Source organism: Canis lupus, chromosome 35 (assembly GCF_048164855.1).
Source record: "Canis lupus baileyi chromosome 35, mCanLup2.hap1, whole genome shotgun sequence".
NCBI lineage: Eukaryota > Metazoa > Chordata > Mammalia > Carnivora > Canidae > Canis > Canis lupus.
Genome location: NC_132872.1, coordinates 21,998,674 through 22,019,366, shown reverse-complemented (window position 1 = coordinate 22,019,366; position 20,693 = coordinate 21,998,674).

Below are 20,693 nucleotides of genomic sequence, written 5' to 3'. Positions count from 1 at the left end.
AATCAAAGTGTTGGCAGGGCCATACTCTTTCTCTGAAGTCTCTAGGAGAGGATCTTTCCTTGTCTATTCCATCTTCTGATAGCCTTAGGTGTTCTTTGGCTTATGGCATTATAATGGGATATATATATATATATATATATATATATATATATATATATATATAATGTATGTTTTCATACAGGCACAAGAATTGGAATTAGATGAAAAAAAATATAAAATGGTTTGTGGTATCAAAAATGACTAGATTCTGCCCTTGACTATCCATGTATACCCAATGCATAAAGTCCCAGATAAAATATATGCATAGAAGAGACAGGTAGCAGAAAATAAATCTCTTTTGGCTGCTGTGGCTTCATGCCAAATGCCATAGGGACAGCCTGTGCCTACATTAAATGAAGCTTAATTGACTTGCAAAAAAGTATACCATAAAACCTAAACTAAATTACAGTTCTTATAACACTTACTTCAAGAAAAAGGAGAGCATAACCACTGTTGAGAAGGATCAGATGATATAATGTGATTAATGCCATACCTGAAGTAAAACTTGATTCCCCATCACGTTAAAAAAAATAACTCCTTAGATAGGGAGCAGAAAAGAGAGGAAAATGGCTATTACTATGAAAGCACGTTTGCCTCATGGATGAACCTAAAGATGTCCAAAAATAGCTATACATTCAAAAAAAAAAAAGGGTCTTAGAGCAACTAGATGATCTCATTTGAAAGAAAGATGTGTACCAATGTTATAGTGCTTATAAAAATTAATTAAAATGGAACATAGGCCTAAATATAGCTAAAACTACAGAAACCTCAGCAGAAAACAGTAAATCTCAATTATCTTGAGTCACATAATACTTTCTTAGATATGGCATTAAAAGCTTAAACAATAAAAGAACAAATAAATAAGTTGGGCTTCAACAAAATTAAAATTCCTTCATATTTCAAAGGACACCATTAAAAAGTGAGAAGATCCTTCTTAAATTCTTCCAAAAAATAGAAAAGGAAGGGGCACTTCTAAATTCCTTTTATGAGGACAGCATTATAAAACCAGACATGCACAACACAAGGAAAAAAAAATTACATGCTAATATCCCTGATAAAAATACATGCAAAATATTAGCAAATCAAATGTAATAATATATTAAAGAGGAACATATAACATGATCAAATGACATTTATTCCAGGGATGCAAGGGTGGCTCAACATCCAGAAATGAATCACCAAGATACACTACATTATCAAAATGAAGCATCAAAATCATATCATCTTAATAGATGCCAAAAAAGGATTTGACACAATTCAACCTCCATTAATGATCAAAATTCTTATGAAAGTCATAGCTAGGGGATCCCTGGGTGGCTCAGTGGTTTCGCACCTGCCTTTGGCTCAGGGTGCAGTTCTGGAGTCCCGGGATCGAGTCCCACGTCAGGCTCCTGGCATGGAGCCTGCTTCTCCCTCTGCCTGTCTGTCTCTCTCTCTCTCTCTCTCTGTCTATCATAAAATAAAAATAAATCTTAAAAAAAAAGAAAGTCATAGCTAAAATGATATTCAATGGTGAAAAGCCGAAAAACTTTTTCTCTAAGATTATAAACAAGACAAAAAATGCCTATGGTTGTCACTTTTTTCAACATGATATTGAAGTCCCAACCATGAGAATTGGGCAAGACAAAGAAATAAATGGTACCCAAATCAGAATGAAAGAAGTAAAACTGTCACTATTTGCAGATCACATGGATATTATATATAGAAAACCTAAAAGACACCATCAAAAACTGTTATAATAAACAAATTCAGTAAAGCTGCAGAATATAAAATTAATACACCAAAATATGTTGCATTTCTATACACTAATAATGAACTATCAGATAGAAATTAAGAAATATTTCACTTACAGTTACATCAAAAATAATAAGATTTTTACCCAGGAATACATTTAACCAAGGAAGCAAAAGACCTGTACACTGGAAACTGTAAGACATTGGTGAAATAAATTCAAGAAGACACAAATAAATGGAATATTACCTGTTCATGGATTATAAGAATTAATATTGTTAATATGTCCATACTACCCAAACAACATACAGATTTAATACAATTTCTGTTAAAATTCCAATGGCTTTATTCACAGAACTAAAACAAACAATTCTAAAATCCGCATAAAACCACAAAAGATCTTGAGGAACCAAAGCAATCTTGAGGAAGAACAAAACTGAATGAACCATGTTCTCTGATTTCAAACTATACTACAAAACTAGAGTAATCAAAACAGTATTGTGTTGGCATAAAAACAGATCCATACATCAAAGCAACAGAATGGAAATCTAAGAAATAAATCCACACATACATGGCCAATAATTATGTGAAAGGAGCCAAGAATATACAACAAGAAAAGTAGAGTCTCTTAAATAAATGGTGTTGGGAGAATTGGATAGCCACATGCAAAAAGAATAAAACTATACTATCTTACACAATATAGAAAAATTAACTAAAATTGGATTAAAACCTTGAATGTAAGGCCTAAAACTACAGACTCCTAGAAGAAAATATATATGGTAAGCACCATGACATTGACCATGACACTTTAGATCTTACTCAAAAAGCAAAGAAAACAAAAGCAAAAATAAACTATTATGACCACACCAAACTAAAAAAAATCTCTGTACAGCAAATAAAATCATCAATACAATGAAAAGGCAATCTACTGAATGGGATAAAATGTTTGTAAATCATGTATCTGATAAGTGCTTAATATACATTATATATATAAAGAACTCATACAACTCAATAGCAAAAAACAAACAATATGATTTAAAAAAAATTAGTAGAGGATCTGAATAGACATTTTTCCCCTAAGAAGACATAGAGATTGTCAATAGGTATATATAAAGATGCTCAACATCCCTAATCATCAAGGAAATGCATATCAAACCCAGAATGAGATATCATTTCATATCTGTTAGACTGACAATTATCAAAAAGACTAGAAAATAACAAACGTTAACAGGATGTGGAGGAAAAAAGAACCCTAATGCAGTGTTTCTGGGACTGCAAATTGGTGCAGTCACTATGGAAATCAGTGTAGAGGTTCCTCAGAGAATTAAAAATAGAACTACCACATGATCTAGCAATTCCACCTCTAAAGAAAATGAAAACATTAACTTCAGTAGATATCTGCACCCCCACGTTCATTGCACCATTATTTACAACAGTCAAGACATAGGGACAATCTAAGTGTACACTGATGGATTAATGGATAAAGGAAATATGGTATATTGACACAATGGAACACTGTTGAGCCGCAAAAAACACTGAAATCTCACCATTTGCCACAACATGTATGGTCCTTGAGGGCACTATGCTAAATGCAGTAACTCAGACAAAGAAGACAAATAGCATATTATCTCACTTACATGTGGAATAAGAAAGAAGGAAGGAAGGAAGGAAGGAAGGAAGGAAGGAAGGAAGGAAGGAAAGAAGGAAGGAAGGAAGAAAAAAGAGAGAAAGAAAGGAAGACAGAAAGAGAAAGAGAAAAAAGAAAGAGAAAGAAAGAAAGAAAGGAAAGAGAAAGGAAAGAAAAGAAAGAAAGAAAAGAAAAGAAAAGAAAAGAAAAGAAAAGAAAAGAAAAAGAAAAAGAAAGAAGAAAGAAAGAAGAAAGAAAGAAAGAAAGAAAGAAAGAAAGAAAGACAGAAAGACAGAAAGAAAGAAAAAAAAGGGAAAAACAAGCTCACAGACACAGAACACTTTAGTGTTCAGGGAGAGGGGATGAGCAAAATGGGCTAAGATGGTCAAAAGGCAAAACCCCCAATTATAAAATAAATAAGTCTTGGGAATGTAATGTACAGCATAGTGACTATAGTTAATAATATTATTTTATTCCATATTTGAAAGTTGCTAAGAGAATAAGTCTTAGAAGTATTCATCATAAGAAAAATGAATTAATAACTATGTATGAGATGAATGTTAACTAGACCTATGGTGGTGATCATTTCACAATGAAATAAAATACTGTATCATTACATTGTATGCCTGAAACTAATATAATGTTACATGTCAATTATATCTCAAAAAAATGAAGAGACGATCCAAGCAATTAGTACTTCCAGTTCCACACCTAAGGAGTTCAGAGGTTGCCAATACATTCTAAAGATAAGTAAAAGTTAAACAAACTAAAAAAAATCAACAACTTTTCTTGGATTTGTAAGAGAAAGAAGACACAGGCCAAACCAAATATTAAAGAGACAGACAAATAATGGAAGTCACAACTTAACAGAGGAGCAGGGACTGAGGAGCAGAAACAGCCATGGAAACTAGTACAAGAGTAGGAAAAAATGACATGTTTTTGATGAATTGCTGGAGGCTCAGTGTGAACAAGTCTGAGAGTTAAAAACTCCAGGGGGACCTATCTTGGAGGTGAGAGCTCACAATGAGAATTCACAATGGGAGGAGTATCAGAGAAAAATCCCCTCCTGCAGGCAGGACAAGGGGAAAAAGAGTCATTTTGAAATACCCCAGAGCACTCTGTTCTTTTTAACAAGATCTGCCTTCAGGAAAAACTAATTAACCAATTCCTAACCTGTTGGGGAATTATAAGAGTCTAACTAACCTGAAGAAGGAAAACATTCAACTCAACCCTATTCTATTCAACCTGTCCCACCTGAGCGGGGAGAGAAAAATGAGAAACTCTAGTGAAGCCCACAGTCCAGAGGCATAGGTTCACTAAAAGACTGAATGTTAATCAGAGGACATTTGAATACTTTCTTTCCTCCACATCTCACCACCACATAGTTAAAAACCTATTTATAAGGGCTTTTCACCCAGTACATCAAATCACAAAGCATAACAAAAAGCAAAAACCATAATTTGGGAAGACATAGCAAGTATTAAAAATATATGTGACAGGGATGTTAAAATTATAAGTGCAGGAATTTAGAACAACTATGATGAGTATGCTAAGCGTTCCTGTGGAGAAAGTAGAAGACATGTAAACATAATAGGGTGATGTAAGCGTAGAGGTGGAAATCCTAAGCAAGAACCCAAACTAAATGCTAGAGATAAAAAAAAAAAAAATGGAGAATGCCTTTGAAAAACTTATTAGTATACTGGGCAAAGATGAGGAAAAAATCTCTGAGCTAGATCATTTATCAATAGAAATCCCAAAAAGCAAAAAGAAGAACAACAATAAATAATAGAACATCCAGGTATTATGGGGCAGCAAAAAGGGTGTATTATATCCATCATGGAAAGACCAGAAGAAGAAGAAAGAATGGAACTGAAGAGATAATTAAAACAATAGTGACTGAAAATTTCCCAAATTAATGTCAGGTACCAAACCACAGATATAGAAAGCTCAGAGCACAAAGAAAGTCAAATGCTAAAACAAAAACAAATCAAAACATAATAAAACAAAACAAAAACATGACCTAGGGATATAATTTTCAAACTACAGAAAAATCAAAGATAAGGTCCTAAAAGAAGCCAGAGGAATAAAACATCTTACCTATAGAGGAACAAAGATAAGAATTACATATTATATGTCCTCAGAAACCATGAAAGCAAGAAGAAAGTGGAGTGGGATATTTAAACTATTGAGAGAGAAACAACAACAAACTAGAAGGGTATACTCTATAGAATTATTAGTAAAAAGTGAAAGAGAAATAATACTTTCTCACAAACAAAAACAAGGAATTTGTTGCAAGTAAGCCTGCCTTGCAAGAAATATGAAAATAAGTGTTTTCATGACTGTATAGAATAAATACATTTCTAGAAACCTAAAACTTACCCAGACTGATTCATGAAGAAATAAAAAATACAAACAGACCAATAATTAGTAAAAAGATTGAATCAGTAATTAAAAGCCTCATAACAAAGAGTAGCCCAAGTAGGCCTTTATATGATTTCACTGATAAATTCTACCAAACTTTTAAAGAAAAATTAACTCCAATCTTTCTCAAACTCTTCAAAAAATTGAAGAGGTAAGAGTCCTCCAAACTCATTTTAGGAAGCCAGGTTTAAGCTGAAAACAAAAACAGGTAAGGGACACTACCAAAAAAAACAAAAAAAAACTTATAAGGCATCCTGTAGTTCATTCATCCCTGACAATTATAGATGAAAAATTGTAAACAAAATATTAGCAAACTGAATTCAACCACACATTAAAAGGAGTATATACCATGATCAAATAAGATTCATTTCTGGGATGCAAAATGTTCAACATATATCACATTAAATAAAACAAAAGATAGAAATCATAACCATCTCAATAATCAGAGAAAAAGCATTTGACAAAATTCAACATCCTTTTATGATAGAAGATTCTCAATAAATTGAGTATAAAAAGAATGTACCTTAATATGATAAAAGTTACACATGGCAAGCCTGCAGCTAACCATATTCAATGATATAATATATACATATATATTACATGTACATATAATCCTTCCATTTCAATGATGTAATACATACATATTATATATTACATGTATATACAATCCTGCCATTTAAAACAGTATGGCTGAACTTTGAATGTATCATGCTAAGTGAAATAAATAAGACAAAGATAAATATTGTAAATCTCACTTATAAGTGGAATCTAACAAAAACAAAATGCATAGAAACAAAGAAGGGATTGTTGGTTGCTAGTACTGGCAGGGGTTAGGGAAAATAAGTGAAAAGTGGTCAAAGGGCATAAACTTCTAATTATAAATTCTGGGAATATAATATACACATGATGACTAGTGCTAACAACATTGTATTTTATACTTAAATAGGAGTATATCTGAATTTTCTCACCAAAAAATAAAAAAAATAATAATTACGTGAGGTGATAGATTTGATGCTAACATTTTGAGATAATCATTTCAATATAGATGTATATTAAATCCTTATATTGTTTACCTTAGACTTAAACAAAGTTACATGTTGATTATGTCAATTACATCTCAATTTATTTCTGGAAAAAAAGATTTTAGGGAGAAAATAACATTGCTCAGAAAAAAATCTATATAAAATAAAAAGGAATATTAAAAAAGGAGTAAGTAAGGGTAAAATGAAAATGGTTACTTTTTAAAATTGATCTAACAGTTTATAGTTTGTCCAAAATAATACTACAATGATTATGTATTTATATCTATATATATGCTTATTTATAGATATATATATATAAGTGAAATTAATGAAAGAAATTTTGTAAGAAACAGAAGGGGGTAATTAGGATCATTTTGTTATTATAAGGTACTCGTATTACCTATGAAGTGTGGTAGTGTTCCTTTAAAGTAAATTTGTATTAGTTGTAAATGTATATTACAAACACTAGAGCAAACACTAAAAAAAAAAAAAAAGTAAAAGCAGAAGTATAATAAATATGCCCAGAAAAGAAATAAAATGGACTCATATAAAATGATCAATCAAAACTACAAAGGGCAGAAAAAAAGTGGAAGACAAAAATAGCAGAAAATGAAAAAAAGAAAAAAAATGAACAAAGGTGACAAATAGAAAACAGTAGGGAATACAACAGATATTAATCCAACCATGTCATAAATCACTTTGAAGTCAATAATCTAAATTCACCAATTAAAAAAACTGAGATTGACAAAGTGAATCAAAAAATAAGACTCAACTATATCCTGTCTTCAACAGATAGATTAAAGGTAAATGGGTGGAAGAAAATATACCATGCTAAAATTAATTAAAAGAAAGGAGTAGCTATATCAATTTCAGAGAAAGTCGACTTCAAAGCAAGGAAAGTTATCATAGTTAAAGAATAACATTATATAATGATAAAGGGTCAGTTCTCCAAGAAGACATATTAATTCTCAGCATATATATGCCTAACAACAGAACTGAAACTATGCAAGGCAAATCTAATAGAATTGAAAGGAGAAATAGATGAATCTACTATCATAGTTGGAGACTTCAGCATCTTTCTATCAGAAATGGACAGATCCAGCAAGCAGAGAATCAGTAAGGACATAGTTGAACTCAACACCATCAATTAAATGAATATACTGGGTATCTATAGACTACTTCTTCCAACAAATGCAGAATATATATTCTTCTCATACTCACATAGAACATTCACTAAGTTAGACAAGAATCTAGGTCATAAAATAAATTTGACAAATTTTAAATAGAAATTATATAATGTCTGCTCTTAGACCACAATGGAATTAAACTAGAAATCAATAACAGAGAAATAACTGAAAAATCTTGAGATATGTGAAGATTAAACAACACACTTCTAAATAGCACATGGGTCAAGGAAGAAAATCAGGAGAAATTAAAAACTATGAGGAACTAAATGAAAACACAACTTATCAAAATCTGTGGGATGCAAAAGCAGTACTTAGCAAGAAATTTATAGCATTGAATGCATATATTAGAAAAGAAGGATGATCTATATTTCCACTTTAGAAGCTGAAAAAAAAAAGCAGAAGAAATTCAAGTAAATGGAAGAAAAGGAATAATAATGAGTGTAACTGAATCTTGGAAGAGCTGCATTGTGAGACTCTCTCATTCTTGGTGGCCTAGCTTCTCCCAACATCTATGTCTCATGTACCCCCTTGGACCCCTCTAAGGAATCCTTGCCATTGGATAGGAGTCAGAGACACTTTGTCTTAAGGTCATCAGTCACTGCCATGCTCAAGAATAAAAGTAAAGGGGGTAAAATTAGACACCAGGTAAGAATGAAAATGAATCTGAAAAAAACAGAGATGGTGTTCAAAAAGGATGAGCAGGGATATGCTTATATAATCAGTGTTGGAAAATGGACAATTAAAAGTGTTTTGACGGGGTAAGAGATTCTATTATCTCAGAGAGAAATTGAGAAAAAAATGTTTGGATAAATATCTCAGACATTATACTGGTTGGTCCAGAAGATTACCAGGATAATGAAGCTGATGTAATTTTAAAATACAATGCAAATGAAGCCAGAAGCCTGAGGGCATGATGAGCTTCCAGAGCATGCTAAATATAATAAAGTGGATACATTTGGGCCTAGAGATGATGACGGAATGCACTTTGGCAACACTGGAGATGATGAAGGAGATGTGAAAGTATCTAAATTGAACTCAACATTTTATGTTCCAATTTTTTTTTGAGAATTGTTCTACACTTCAAAGTTTGCTATGACCTATTAAAGAAGATAAAAGTTTTATTAGCATCAGAGCAACTTGTTAAAGCCGACTGCTCTGTCTCTAAGGTATCTGTGTTTCTTTAAAAATTGGTAATGCTGAATATCTCGTCAAATGTTAAACTCACTTTGTTCTTTGGATGCAATGGAGTTTATGGATGAAAGACTGTTTTCTATTAAAAAAATTAAAAAGGGGATGGGAATGCATTGCTGCGTTTTCTCCTTTGACTATTTCCAATAAGTAAATGGATGTTTTGAATGAATCATTTGCCCTACATACATTATGGATTATGATTAAGCCCTCGTTTTGACTAGCTTGTTGACTATACAGTATTATTTTGAATAGTCTGTTTCTTAAGATGACCCCTTGAGAATCTGATACAATGCAAAGGAGGCAGAAATATGCATTTTAAATAAAAATGATAGGACTATTTTATATATTTAAGTGGCAAGCAGCTATTTTTATGTTAGTTTTGATACTACGCACATTCTTTTCATGATCTCATTTTGAGACTATAAACATTTAAAAAAAGCATTTTTAAAACATGCTTTTTGGAAGCTGGATTTTAAAAGCAGTTTTGAGCTTGTAAGATTAGTAGTTGCAAAATTTAACATTAGATGGCACCTAGTTTTCTTAACAATGGACATATTGATGTATTTATTGACTTTTTTCTTACCATGCATAGGAAATTTTCAAATAAGAAAATATATTATGTTCACATACATGTATGTATATTTTTTATAGAACAAAAAGAGTGTGTTAAAGTCTTGTTTTATTTTCAGAAGTCATATACATGTGACTATAATTTAGGGTGCTTTATAAATAAATTATGTGTAAATGAAGATTTAATTTCATAACTCCTTATACAACTTAAACCTTTTTCAAACTATTTCTAAGTGGGGGTGGGGAGAGGAGGGAGTAACAACTTAATGAAAAGATGGTCTTTAATTTCTGAATGGAAGAACTATATAGTTAAGAAAAAAAATAAAAAATAAAGGCCGTGGCAAGGTACAGAGTTAAAAAATAGAAATAATAAGAACTAGAGAAGAAATCAGTGGATTGAAAATAAGAAATCAATAGAGAAAAGCAAAGAAAACAAAAGCTGTTTCTTTAGAAAGTTCAATATAACTGATAAGCCTTTAACTAGGTTAACCAAGAAAAAAAAGATAGAGAACACAAATATTAGCATTAGAAATGAAAGAGGGCTATCAGCACAGAACTGATGGACATGAAATGGATAATAAATAAATACTATGAAAAACTCTACCTACAAATTTGATAACCTAAATGAAATGGAGCAATTACTTGACAGACATTATTTGCCAAAACTCACACAAAAAGAAATAGACAATCTGAATAGGTCTATGTCTATTAAACAAATTGAAATAACAATTGCTAACCTCCCCAAACAGAAAGCACTAGGACTAGATGGGATCATTGGTGAATTGTAGCAATCACTTCAGAAAGAAATTATACCAATTCTTTATAATATCTGTTAGAGAAAAGAAGCAGAGGAAGTATTTCTTAAGTCATCCAATGAGGACATTATTATCTTATTATCAAAATCAGACAAAGATATTATGAGAAAAGAAAACTGTAGGTCAATATCTTGCATGAACATACATACAAAAATTCAATAATATATTAAAAATTGAACCAAGAATATACAAAAATAATTATACATCACGACCAAATGAAATTTAACCCAGGCATGCAAAACTGGTTCATCATTTGAAAATCAATTAATAGGAAACATCACATCAACAGGCTAAAAAAGAAAAATCATATATTATATTAAGAAATAAAGGTAAAAAAATTGACAAAATCCAACACCCATGATAAAAACTACAAAACTTGGATAAATGAAATTAAAGAACTAAATAAATGAGATATCCCACGTTCATGGAAATCACTACCCTCATGGATTATGATTAACATTTTTCAATATTAATATCAATATTTTTAAGATGTCAGTCTCACTTGGATCTATAGATTCAATGCAATCTCAATTAAGTTCTCAGCAAGTTATTTTATGGATGCTGGCAACCTGATTTTAAAGTTTATATGGAAAGGCAAAAGATCTACAATAGCCAATAGAAAATTAATGGAGAAGAATAGATCACTGACCTGTGTGACTTCAAGACTTACTATAAAGCTACAGTAATCAAAGCAGTGCGGTAGTGGTAAAAGGAAAACAAAACAAAACAAAAAACAGTGGAACAGAATAAAGAGCTCAGAAAGAAAATTACATATATATAGTCAACTTGTCTCGATAAAGGAGCAAAGATAATATAATAGTCTCTTCAGGGCAGCCCGGGTGGCTCAGCAGTTTAGCGTTGCCTTCGGCCCAGGGTGTGATCCTGGAGCCCCAGGATCGAGTCCCACATCAGGCTCCCTGCATGGAGCCTGCTTCTCCCTCTGCCTGTGTCTCTGCCTCTCTCTCACTTGCTCTCTGCCTCTCTCTCTGTGTGTCTCTCATGAATAAATAAATAAAATCTTTAAAAAAAATAGCCTCTTCAACAAATGGTGCTGAAGTGGACATCCATGTGACAAAAACAGAATCTAGATACAGACCTTATGCCCTTCATGAAAATTAGCTCAAAATGAATTATAAAGCTAAATACAAAATTATAAAGCTCCAGGAAGTTAACATAGGAGAAAACCTAGATGACCTTGGGCATGGCTACAACTTTTTAGATACAACATCAAAGTCATAATTCATGAAAGAAATCGTGATAAACTAGACTTCATTAAAGTAAGAACTTCTGTGAAAGAAATTGTCAAGAGAAGGAGAATATATGCCATAGACTGGAAGAGAACATCTGCAAAAGATAAATATTATACACAACTGTTATGTAAAATGAGCAAAGAATTCCTAAAATTCAGCAATAAAAAAAAGACTCCATTAACAAATGGGCCAAAGACCTTAAAACTCGCCTCACCAAAAGAAGATATATCGATGACAAATAAGCATATGGAAAGATGCTCTATATCCCATGTCATGAGGAACATACAAATTAAAACAACAATGAGATGTCCCTACGTACCTATTAGAATGGCCCAAATCCAGAAGATTGACAACACCAAATGCTGGTCAGGAGGTGCACCAACAGGAGTTCTCCTCCACTGCTAGTGGTAATGCAAAATGCTACAGCCCGGTTTAGAAAACAGTTTATCAGTTTCTTACAAAACAAAACAAAACAAAACAAAACAAAACAAAACATACCCTTACCTTACCAAATTCAGCAACTGTCTTCTTTGGTATTTATCCAAAGTCATTTAAAACTTATGTTCAGGGATCCCTGGGTGGCGCAGCAGTTTAGCGCCTGCCTTTGGCCCAGGGCGCGATCCTGGAGACCCAGGATCGAATCCCACGTCGGGCTCCCGGTGCATGGAGCCTGCTTCTCCCTCTGCCTATGTCTCTGCCTCTCTCTCTCTCTCTGTGACTATCATAAATAAATTAAAAAAAAAAAAAAAAAAAAAAAACTTATGTTCATACAAAGACCTGAACATGGATGTTTATAGCTGCTTTAGGCAACATTGCCAGAACTTAGGAGCAACTAAGATGCCCTTCAGTGAATGGGTAATAAACAGTGATACATTCAGACAATGGAACATTATTCATCAGTAAAAAAAAAAAAAAAAAAATATATATATATATATATATATATATATATATATATAAGCTCTCAAGTTATTAAAAGACATAGAAGAATTTTATTTTTTTTATTTTTTTTTAATTTTTATTTATTTATGATAGTCACACACAGAGAGAGAGAGAGAGAGAGAGAGGCAGAGACACAGGCAGAGGGAGAAGCAGGCTCCATGCACCGGGAGCCCGACGTGGGATTCGATCCCGGGTCTCCAGGATCACGTCCTGGGCCAAAGGCAGGCGCCAAACCGCTGTGCCACCCAAGGATCCCATAGAAGAATTTTAAATGCATATTACTAAGTGAGGAAGTCATTCTCCTCCTCTTGCAATGTGACTTTGTAACTCCTTCCATTAAGAGCTAGAGTTATTTCTCTGCTCCTTGAATATAGTATTATCTCAGTCTTCCCTTTGGCTGGTTTTACAGTGCCAAATATGATACAAACATAGATTTTAGAAAAAAAAAAAAACACTTGTGCACTAGAACTTCTCCTTTTTTTGTTGGTCTTAGTATCCATACCACCACTGTCCTGTAAGACACTTAACGCTAGTTCACTGAAGGATGACAGAGGGCCCATTCATCCCAGCTTTCTCAGGTGAGGTCATGATAAACAAGCCAGCCCCAGGGTGCCTACCAAGCTGACCATAAATGCATGAGTAAGTCGGCTTCAAGATCAGCCAAATTCACTCCAAATCAACCCAAATTACTAACTTGAAAAATTGTGAGATATATGAAATGCTAGTATTTTAAAACGCTAGTTTTTGGATGGTTATTGCATAGTGAAAGCTAACTGATTACAAAGTAACATATATACAATTCACTTTGTGCTTGGAAATACGGAGTTCACTGTATGTATTCACTTGATTAATTTTCACAACAACCTTATAAGCTATTTAATGGTGTCTCGATTGTATGGTTGAGAGAATATATTCTAGAGAGTGGAGAGGAAGATGGAGTCATATATTCTAAGTCACACAGATAGTAAGTGGTAAAGCAGACTTGAACATAGGCTATCATGCACCTGATGCCACGTTCTCAACTGCCACATTCTACTGCCTTTTGACAGAAGGACAGTAGATGCAAAACTGTGGAAGTCCAAGACTACTTATTAGAAATTTAGGTTTTAATAACTTTTAATGTGCATTCTTGCCATTCACAGCAAAATCTAATCTTTTATTTAAAAAAATCTAATCTTAATTAATGCAGAATTTGGTACTCAAATTATAGTGCTACAAGTAACAGAACCTAAGCATATGGCAATGGATTAGTACAACTTGTCATATGTTGGGTAGGAAGGATTAGATAATAAAAGTTAATACTACTTGCTATTAAGTGTCAAAATATATGGCACAAATTCAAAAGCAGATCATATGCTAAAAGGGGCTAAAACACAAATTATTTTAAAAATTTAAAATGTAGATATTCGTTAGCTATTTATAGATGCCTAACAGAGAGCAATACTCAGACTAGATTTATCACCCAAAAAGCATAATTGGAAAAAAGAATACCATTCTCCCTAGGAAAGCAATCTGGTTCTGTGGCAGACAATTTTCATTGACTGAAAGTCAAGTAATGAATGGAATCAGAGGACAAAAACCAAATACGTTGGTACTCCAAACCAAAGCCATTATTAATGGTGGCTCTCAAGAATAAACTTTAATGTGATAAGACTATCTCCCCAAGCTTATTTCAAATACATTTTATTCTCTGTTGCAAAGACCAGACTAATTTGTTTCCTTTTCCACCAGAGTCTAATGTTTCAGATATTCTCAACGTAGCTTACAATAAGTGATATACAAAAGAGAACAGTCTTCAAACTTAACATGTTATCAAAGAAATTGGGCTGCAATTGCTTGAACATAGAGAGTGCTAGAAGAAAATTGACTGGACAGCTATTAGGTTTTGATGGAAATTATATTGTCAAAATCAGAAGCATTGCCTGACAAAGCTCATAATAGTTTACACCATAAAGAAATAGCAGACCCAATCATGAACCAATAGGAGACACAGTATGAAAGGTGAAACAACAACATATGTTTTGTGTCATCCATTGCCAAGCTCAGTGATGGGACCTACAGAAGATGATCTTACACAGAAGCGAGTCTTTTCTATTTTGCTCTGTAAGAAGAAAAAAAAGCTACAACCAATAACTGCTGTGTGTTTCCTGTTCTCCATTTCTCCTTGTATTGCATTTGTTCTGTCCAGGATAAGACAACCAGTTAGGATAAACCTATGTTCTGGACACCATGATGTAGTACCATGGCCCTGAACTGCCTATCAACTTTTAAACTACTTTATTTGTCACTCACAAATTGAACCCTAACTAATCACTAAGACTCATGCTTTCTTAATTCAACACATGCATACACACAGACATACACTCATACACAGCAAACCTAAATGAACACCATCTACATTAAGTCTAAAAGGGTCCGCAATTTGACACAATTTAATAAATACCTACTTTTTAAATTTTTTTTAATACCTACTTTTCGATTATTTATGTCTTCACCCAATGTAAGAGAGAGAGAAAATATATGGAAAAATATATAACAATTGTAAGTTGTGAGGTGACAGCATAACTAAACATAAGACTACTAAAAGCTATTCAGGTATTTATTGAGTCAAAAATATTTATTGAGTACTTCCTATTATGTAATAGGAATAATAGGTACTATAAATGTGGATGGCAGTGAAGAAAGCACTAAAAAAGTCTTCACCCTCATGAAACTTTCATTCCAGTGAGAGAAGCAGAGATAAACATGATAAATGCTCCATTTCAAAGATTTCCAATCTATATTTTAATATCTTTGGAAATATAATACATCTTTCACCAGTGATATGATATTGTTTTATTGGCAGCATTTTTTCATAATATTACTTAAAATAATGTTGCAGCTTATAACTGAAAGCTTCTGAGTTACTAGGATAAAGTAATTAAAATATATTGGCATAGAAAAAAAAAAACTAAGAAAAAGGACTAAAAATTTGAACAGAGACTTTCTAGAATAGCTACTAATCATGTAATTGTTCTATCTGATACATAGTACTAAATGCTAAGGAGAAACTATAAACCAGAACAGGGGTGAGGGTATTATAATTGTACATAGAGTGAGTAAAGAACACCTCCATGATGGCATGTTTTTGTATAGACTTAACAAAGTGAGAAAGTAGACGATGAAGATGCCTAAGGGCAGAACATCCAAGGCTGAAGGAATTATACGAACAAGTTGGTTGGTCTAAGTTGGTACCATGACCGGCTTTTTCAGAAAAAAAGCATAGTGACCTGTGTGGCTCAACAAAAGGAACAAAAGAGGCTCCTTTGGAACAAAGTTAAAGGTTCCAGAGTTAATGGAGGTCCAGATCCTGCAAGGGTCTTATAAGTCATAGTAAGGACTTTGGCTTTGTTTCCTCTATTTTTTTCCAGCTAGTTATTTCATATTTATCTTAAAATTTCTGTAATCAGATTAAGTAATTATTTGAAGAGTTTCACTGAGGAAGGTCTCTGAGAACTTCAAAAGGTTCTAGTCACTGGTAGTTAAGTATAGACACTGTTTTCCTCTCTATGTCATTCCCACTGACATATACAAAGATTGAGTTTCAATGTAATTCAGTTGTCACATTGTGCATTTTTGAAGGAATCCAGAAAGCCCCGAGGCTATTGATGATAAGCCTTGAATTGCCTAAGAGAATATATTCCCTGGAATCTATTGTCAGGATGATGAGAAAAGCATATATGGGTATATAGATACATAAGTAAAAAAAAAAAAAATGGAGTTATCCAAAGACACAATTTCATACTTTTGTCTCTGGTTTAATTTAACATTTAGCTTTCTAGTAGAATATTTGACTGTCATGTACATGTGATTCATTTATTGCCTTTCAACTGCCCTTCTTTTAAAATAAAGGAAATTCAAGATATTGTGACTCCAGCTTTAGGAAGTCACCAGGTTGAATGTATGAATAAGCAAAAGATTTTCACTAAGAAATCCTAATTCTGTAATCTGATTACAGGGCTGTAATTAAGACATTTCTAACTCCAGATTGTTATATTTTTCATACTAGCAAAGAATTAATTTAAAAACAATTTTCTGATACTTAGGTTTTTTTTTTACATCAATATATTTTTCAAATAGGACTGTTATATAACACTCATTAAAAGTAGTAAAATAATTAAGTTAAATAAATAGAGGGGAATGCCATATCATAAGAGATTCAGACTCTAGTCAACTTTTTTCTTTCTTTTCTTTTTTTTTTTTTTTTACATAGGTAAGTTTCACTCTTCATGTAAAGAAAACTCTGCCACTCTTTAGATTGTGTTGTGTAGTTTAGTTTATATAGTTTGAAAGCAATAACATTAATATAGCATAAATCCAATTTTGTTAGCATTAGACATTCATGCTAATGAAAATAACCAAAATATGAATTGAGTCCTGAAATATCAGTGCCTTCTTCTCTATCATATGTAATCAAGTTATCAAATCTTTTTTCCCCTCTCAGCTTGACCATTTATTCATGCATTTGACAGAGTCAGGAACTGGTTTCATGCTAAAGTCCTCAGATACAAGAAAAAGAATGTTTTCATACTAACTTAGAAAAATAAAAGATATCTGTCTAAAATGTTTTGAGATTCTGATGTGGAATCTTCCTCTCTTACCAATAGTTTCATTGTTAGGTTGCTTGTAATTTAAAAAGAAAGTCTAGCTTCTTATTCATTCAAGCATCAATTCACTTTTGAAGTGAAGTGTTGGTCAGAGGTGGCCCAGATACAGGCCAACTGCAACAGATCCGTTTTTCTTTGTCTCCTCTCTTTCTGCAATACAATCCCCTTGCCACCTTCACACTTCTATTTTCTACTTTCTTGCTCATGATCCAATAGTCATTAATGTTCCATTTGAAAGGAATTAAAAGAACCATAATTTTATGTGATTAAATATGCCCAATTACACTCTAAATCCACTAGTGGATAATTTCTTATAAGTGCTTTAAGAAATCAATAATCCAAGTTCATAATTATTACTGATTCTATCAGTACGCTGCTTTTTAAAATGTAATGAAGGGATGTCTTTCTACAACTGGGCAGGAGACAAAGCTTTGAATTGTAACAATAAAAGAAAAACCCTAGAAATTGTGATAACTATAATTGACAATGCAGAGTTTCTCCCTTATACTGAAATTAAAATGTACTTTAATATTTTAAAAGAGCAAATATATGTGATAAACACAAGTTATGGTTATGTACAATATACTGTTACAAGTAGCGTGTGATAGTTTCAATAATTGGTGGCTCCATTTTGGAATTTTTACTGTATTGAAATATCAGTTGAATTAACTAAAGACATTTTGATAGCTCTCCATAAAGTCCAAAGTCATAATTGGATTTTATGGAGCATTCTGAATGCTAACAGAAAAACAGATGCAAATGGTTTTTAAGTAGATATTAAAAGAAGAATTGATGCAATGCAACTGTACATGTTTTGTAGTATCATGCTTAGTGGTAAGAGGAAATTATACAGAAATCGTGAGTAAACATCACTGATAACTTGCATTAGTCTCTTAGAATACTTGAAATGCTAAGTTATCAAAAATATAACAGCGTACTTTTTTTATAAATGCATTTTGGACTCTGAATAATTTCTTCTTTTTGACAAGTAATGACTTCCTGATACTCAGAAGTTTAGTCCCCTTCTCCTGTCTTCATGTGACTCTTTATCCTTTCTTAGTATCTATTACATAATAGGATTTTCTCAAGAAGTAGGAATCCTCCCATACACATGTCATATAAATGTGCTGTGCAGAGATCTCATGTGCTTTATAAGGAGATAACCACTGGAAATATACGGCAAACATTTTTGTACTTAGCCCAAATTTTCAGATGGCCTAGTCTTCTTTACAATAGATGTTTCTGTTCTGTGAATGTCAGTTTCAGATGACATTCTTTGAATTAATTTACATTTAAGATTTAACATTAACCTTATCTGAACTGTCATAATTTTGATGTATAAATATGAGCCCTAAGCACTATAAAGGAAACAAATATTAAAATATATACCTGTTAACATTTCTATAAGATGTATGGGCCTTTTAAGAATTTAAAGTTATAGTAAAATGTTAAATTTATTTTTAAACAAATGGCAAGATAAACATTCGCTTTATACTCATGCAAGCAATATTAATTGTGCATTTACTCTATATAAAGCCCTGAGCTGGCAATTAGGAACAATAAATGGAAAAAGACAAATGAAAATGTTTAATAAACCAAAATAGTAGCTTATTAAACACATTAGAGTTGAAAAAAAATAAGGACATGTACACAGTGATCCAGATAGAGTGGTAAAGAAGTTTAATTTGGAGCTGATGATGGCAAGAGATGAGTTTTAGCTAATATTTGAGTAATTACCATGTGCCTGGAATTGTGCTGTTTTTAGTTAAATATGTGAAATTGCCAACAAGCAACTGCTTAGACAAATTAAAAAATGAATTTGCCTAAGGTCACATATACATCGTAGAAATTAGAGCTGAAAATGACACATAGCTATATATAGCATACATTTCTTCAATTCCGGTATAAAGGTTTAATAAAAAGTATATTCAGGATTACTGTCTTTATACAAGATGTGCTTCTTCATATAAAATACATTTTTTACCTTAGCCTCCCCTCCCCTTCCTCTTCCTTCTTTTCCCAGCACATAAAGTTTTGGGCTTAAGACATCTCATTTGGGGCAGCCCGGGTGGCTCAGCAGTTTAGTGCCTGCCTTCGGCCCAGGGCATGATCCTGGAGATCTGGGAGCGAGTCCCACGTTGGGCTCCCTGCATGGAGCCTGCTTCTCCCTCTGCCTGTGTCTCTGCCTCTCTCTTTCTCTCTCTGTGCGTGTGTCTCATGGATAAATAAAAATATTTTTTAAAAATCTCATTTGTCTCCAGTTATCTCCGGGGCTGTCACCAAGTTCTATAAACCAAATTAATTTTAATTAATTTCATTATTTAAGAGCACGTACTTTCAGAAAATAGAGCACAAGTATCATGAAATGACAGCCATAAAGAAAGGTAAGGAATCAACTAAGGAAGAATGCTGCAATCAGAAGTAGCAGCATGAGCAAAGGCCTAGTGGAAACGAGAGAGAATGGCGAGTTTATGAAACAGAAAATAATATCCATTGGACTGCTGTGGAATTGAAAGGTAAGGCATAAAGCCAAATAGATAATCAGGGGCAGATCATGGAAAGCCTTGAACACTTTGTTGGAAAATTAAACTGAATATAATAGAGGATACAGGAGGCTTTTTGAGAAAAAGTGCCCTAAGGATGTATTAGACATCATGGAGAGCAGTGGGAAACTATTCAACTTGACCCTTCTTGAAGATTTGCAACCACGTGAGAACAAGTAAAAAAGCAGTAGAGGATACAAGTATTAACTGTGGCATAGACACTAACTGTGTAGTGTTAAAATATGGGATGTTTTACATTCTTAGTGGTTAACGTGGTTGTGAATAGAATCCTTCTGGGATTAAAAAGAGGAAAATAGCCGAGTAGAAATAGTCTTTGATGGCCTGGCTGATTTGCTATGCATTCAATATCAACAGCATTTGGTTGAGCATATGGGTTTAAAATAACTGGACTGAAACTGGTGTGAGCATAGAAAGACTGTTGACCAGTGTGTGCTGCATGTCCACAGGAGGTATTTTTAGAGTTAGGAGCTAAAGCAAGAAAAGAAAACTAGATTTGTGTGTGTGTGTGTGTGTGTGTGTGTGTATGTATGTGTATATATATATATATATATATATATATATACATACATACATACAGTGTCCATATTTATATATGGACACAGAAAAAAAGACTAAATAACTCAGTTTGGAATTCTGAAAATCCTATGAGTTTAATATCATTTTGAAATCTAACTATATTTGAAGTGTTTTG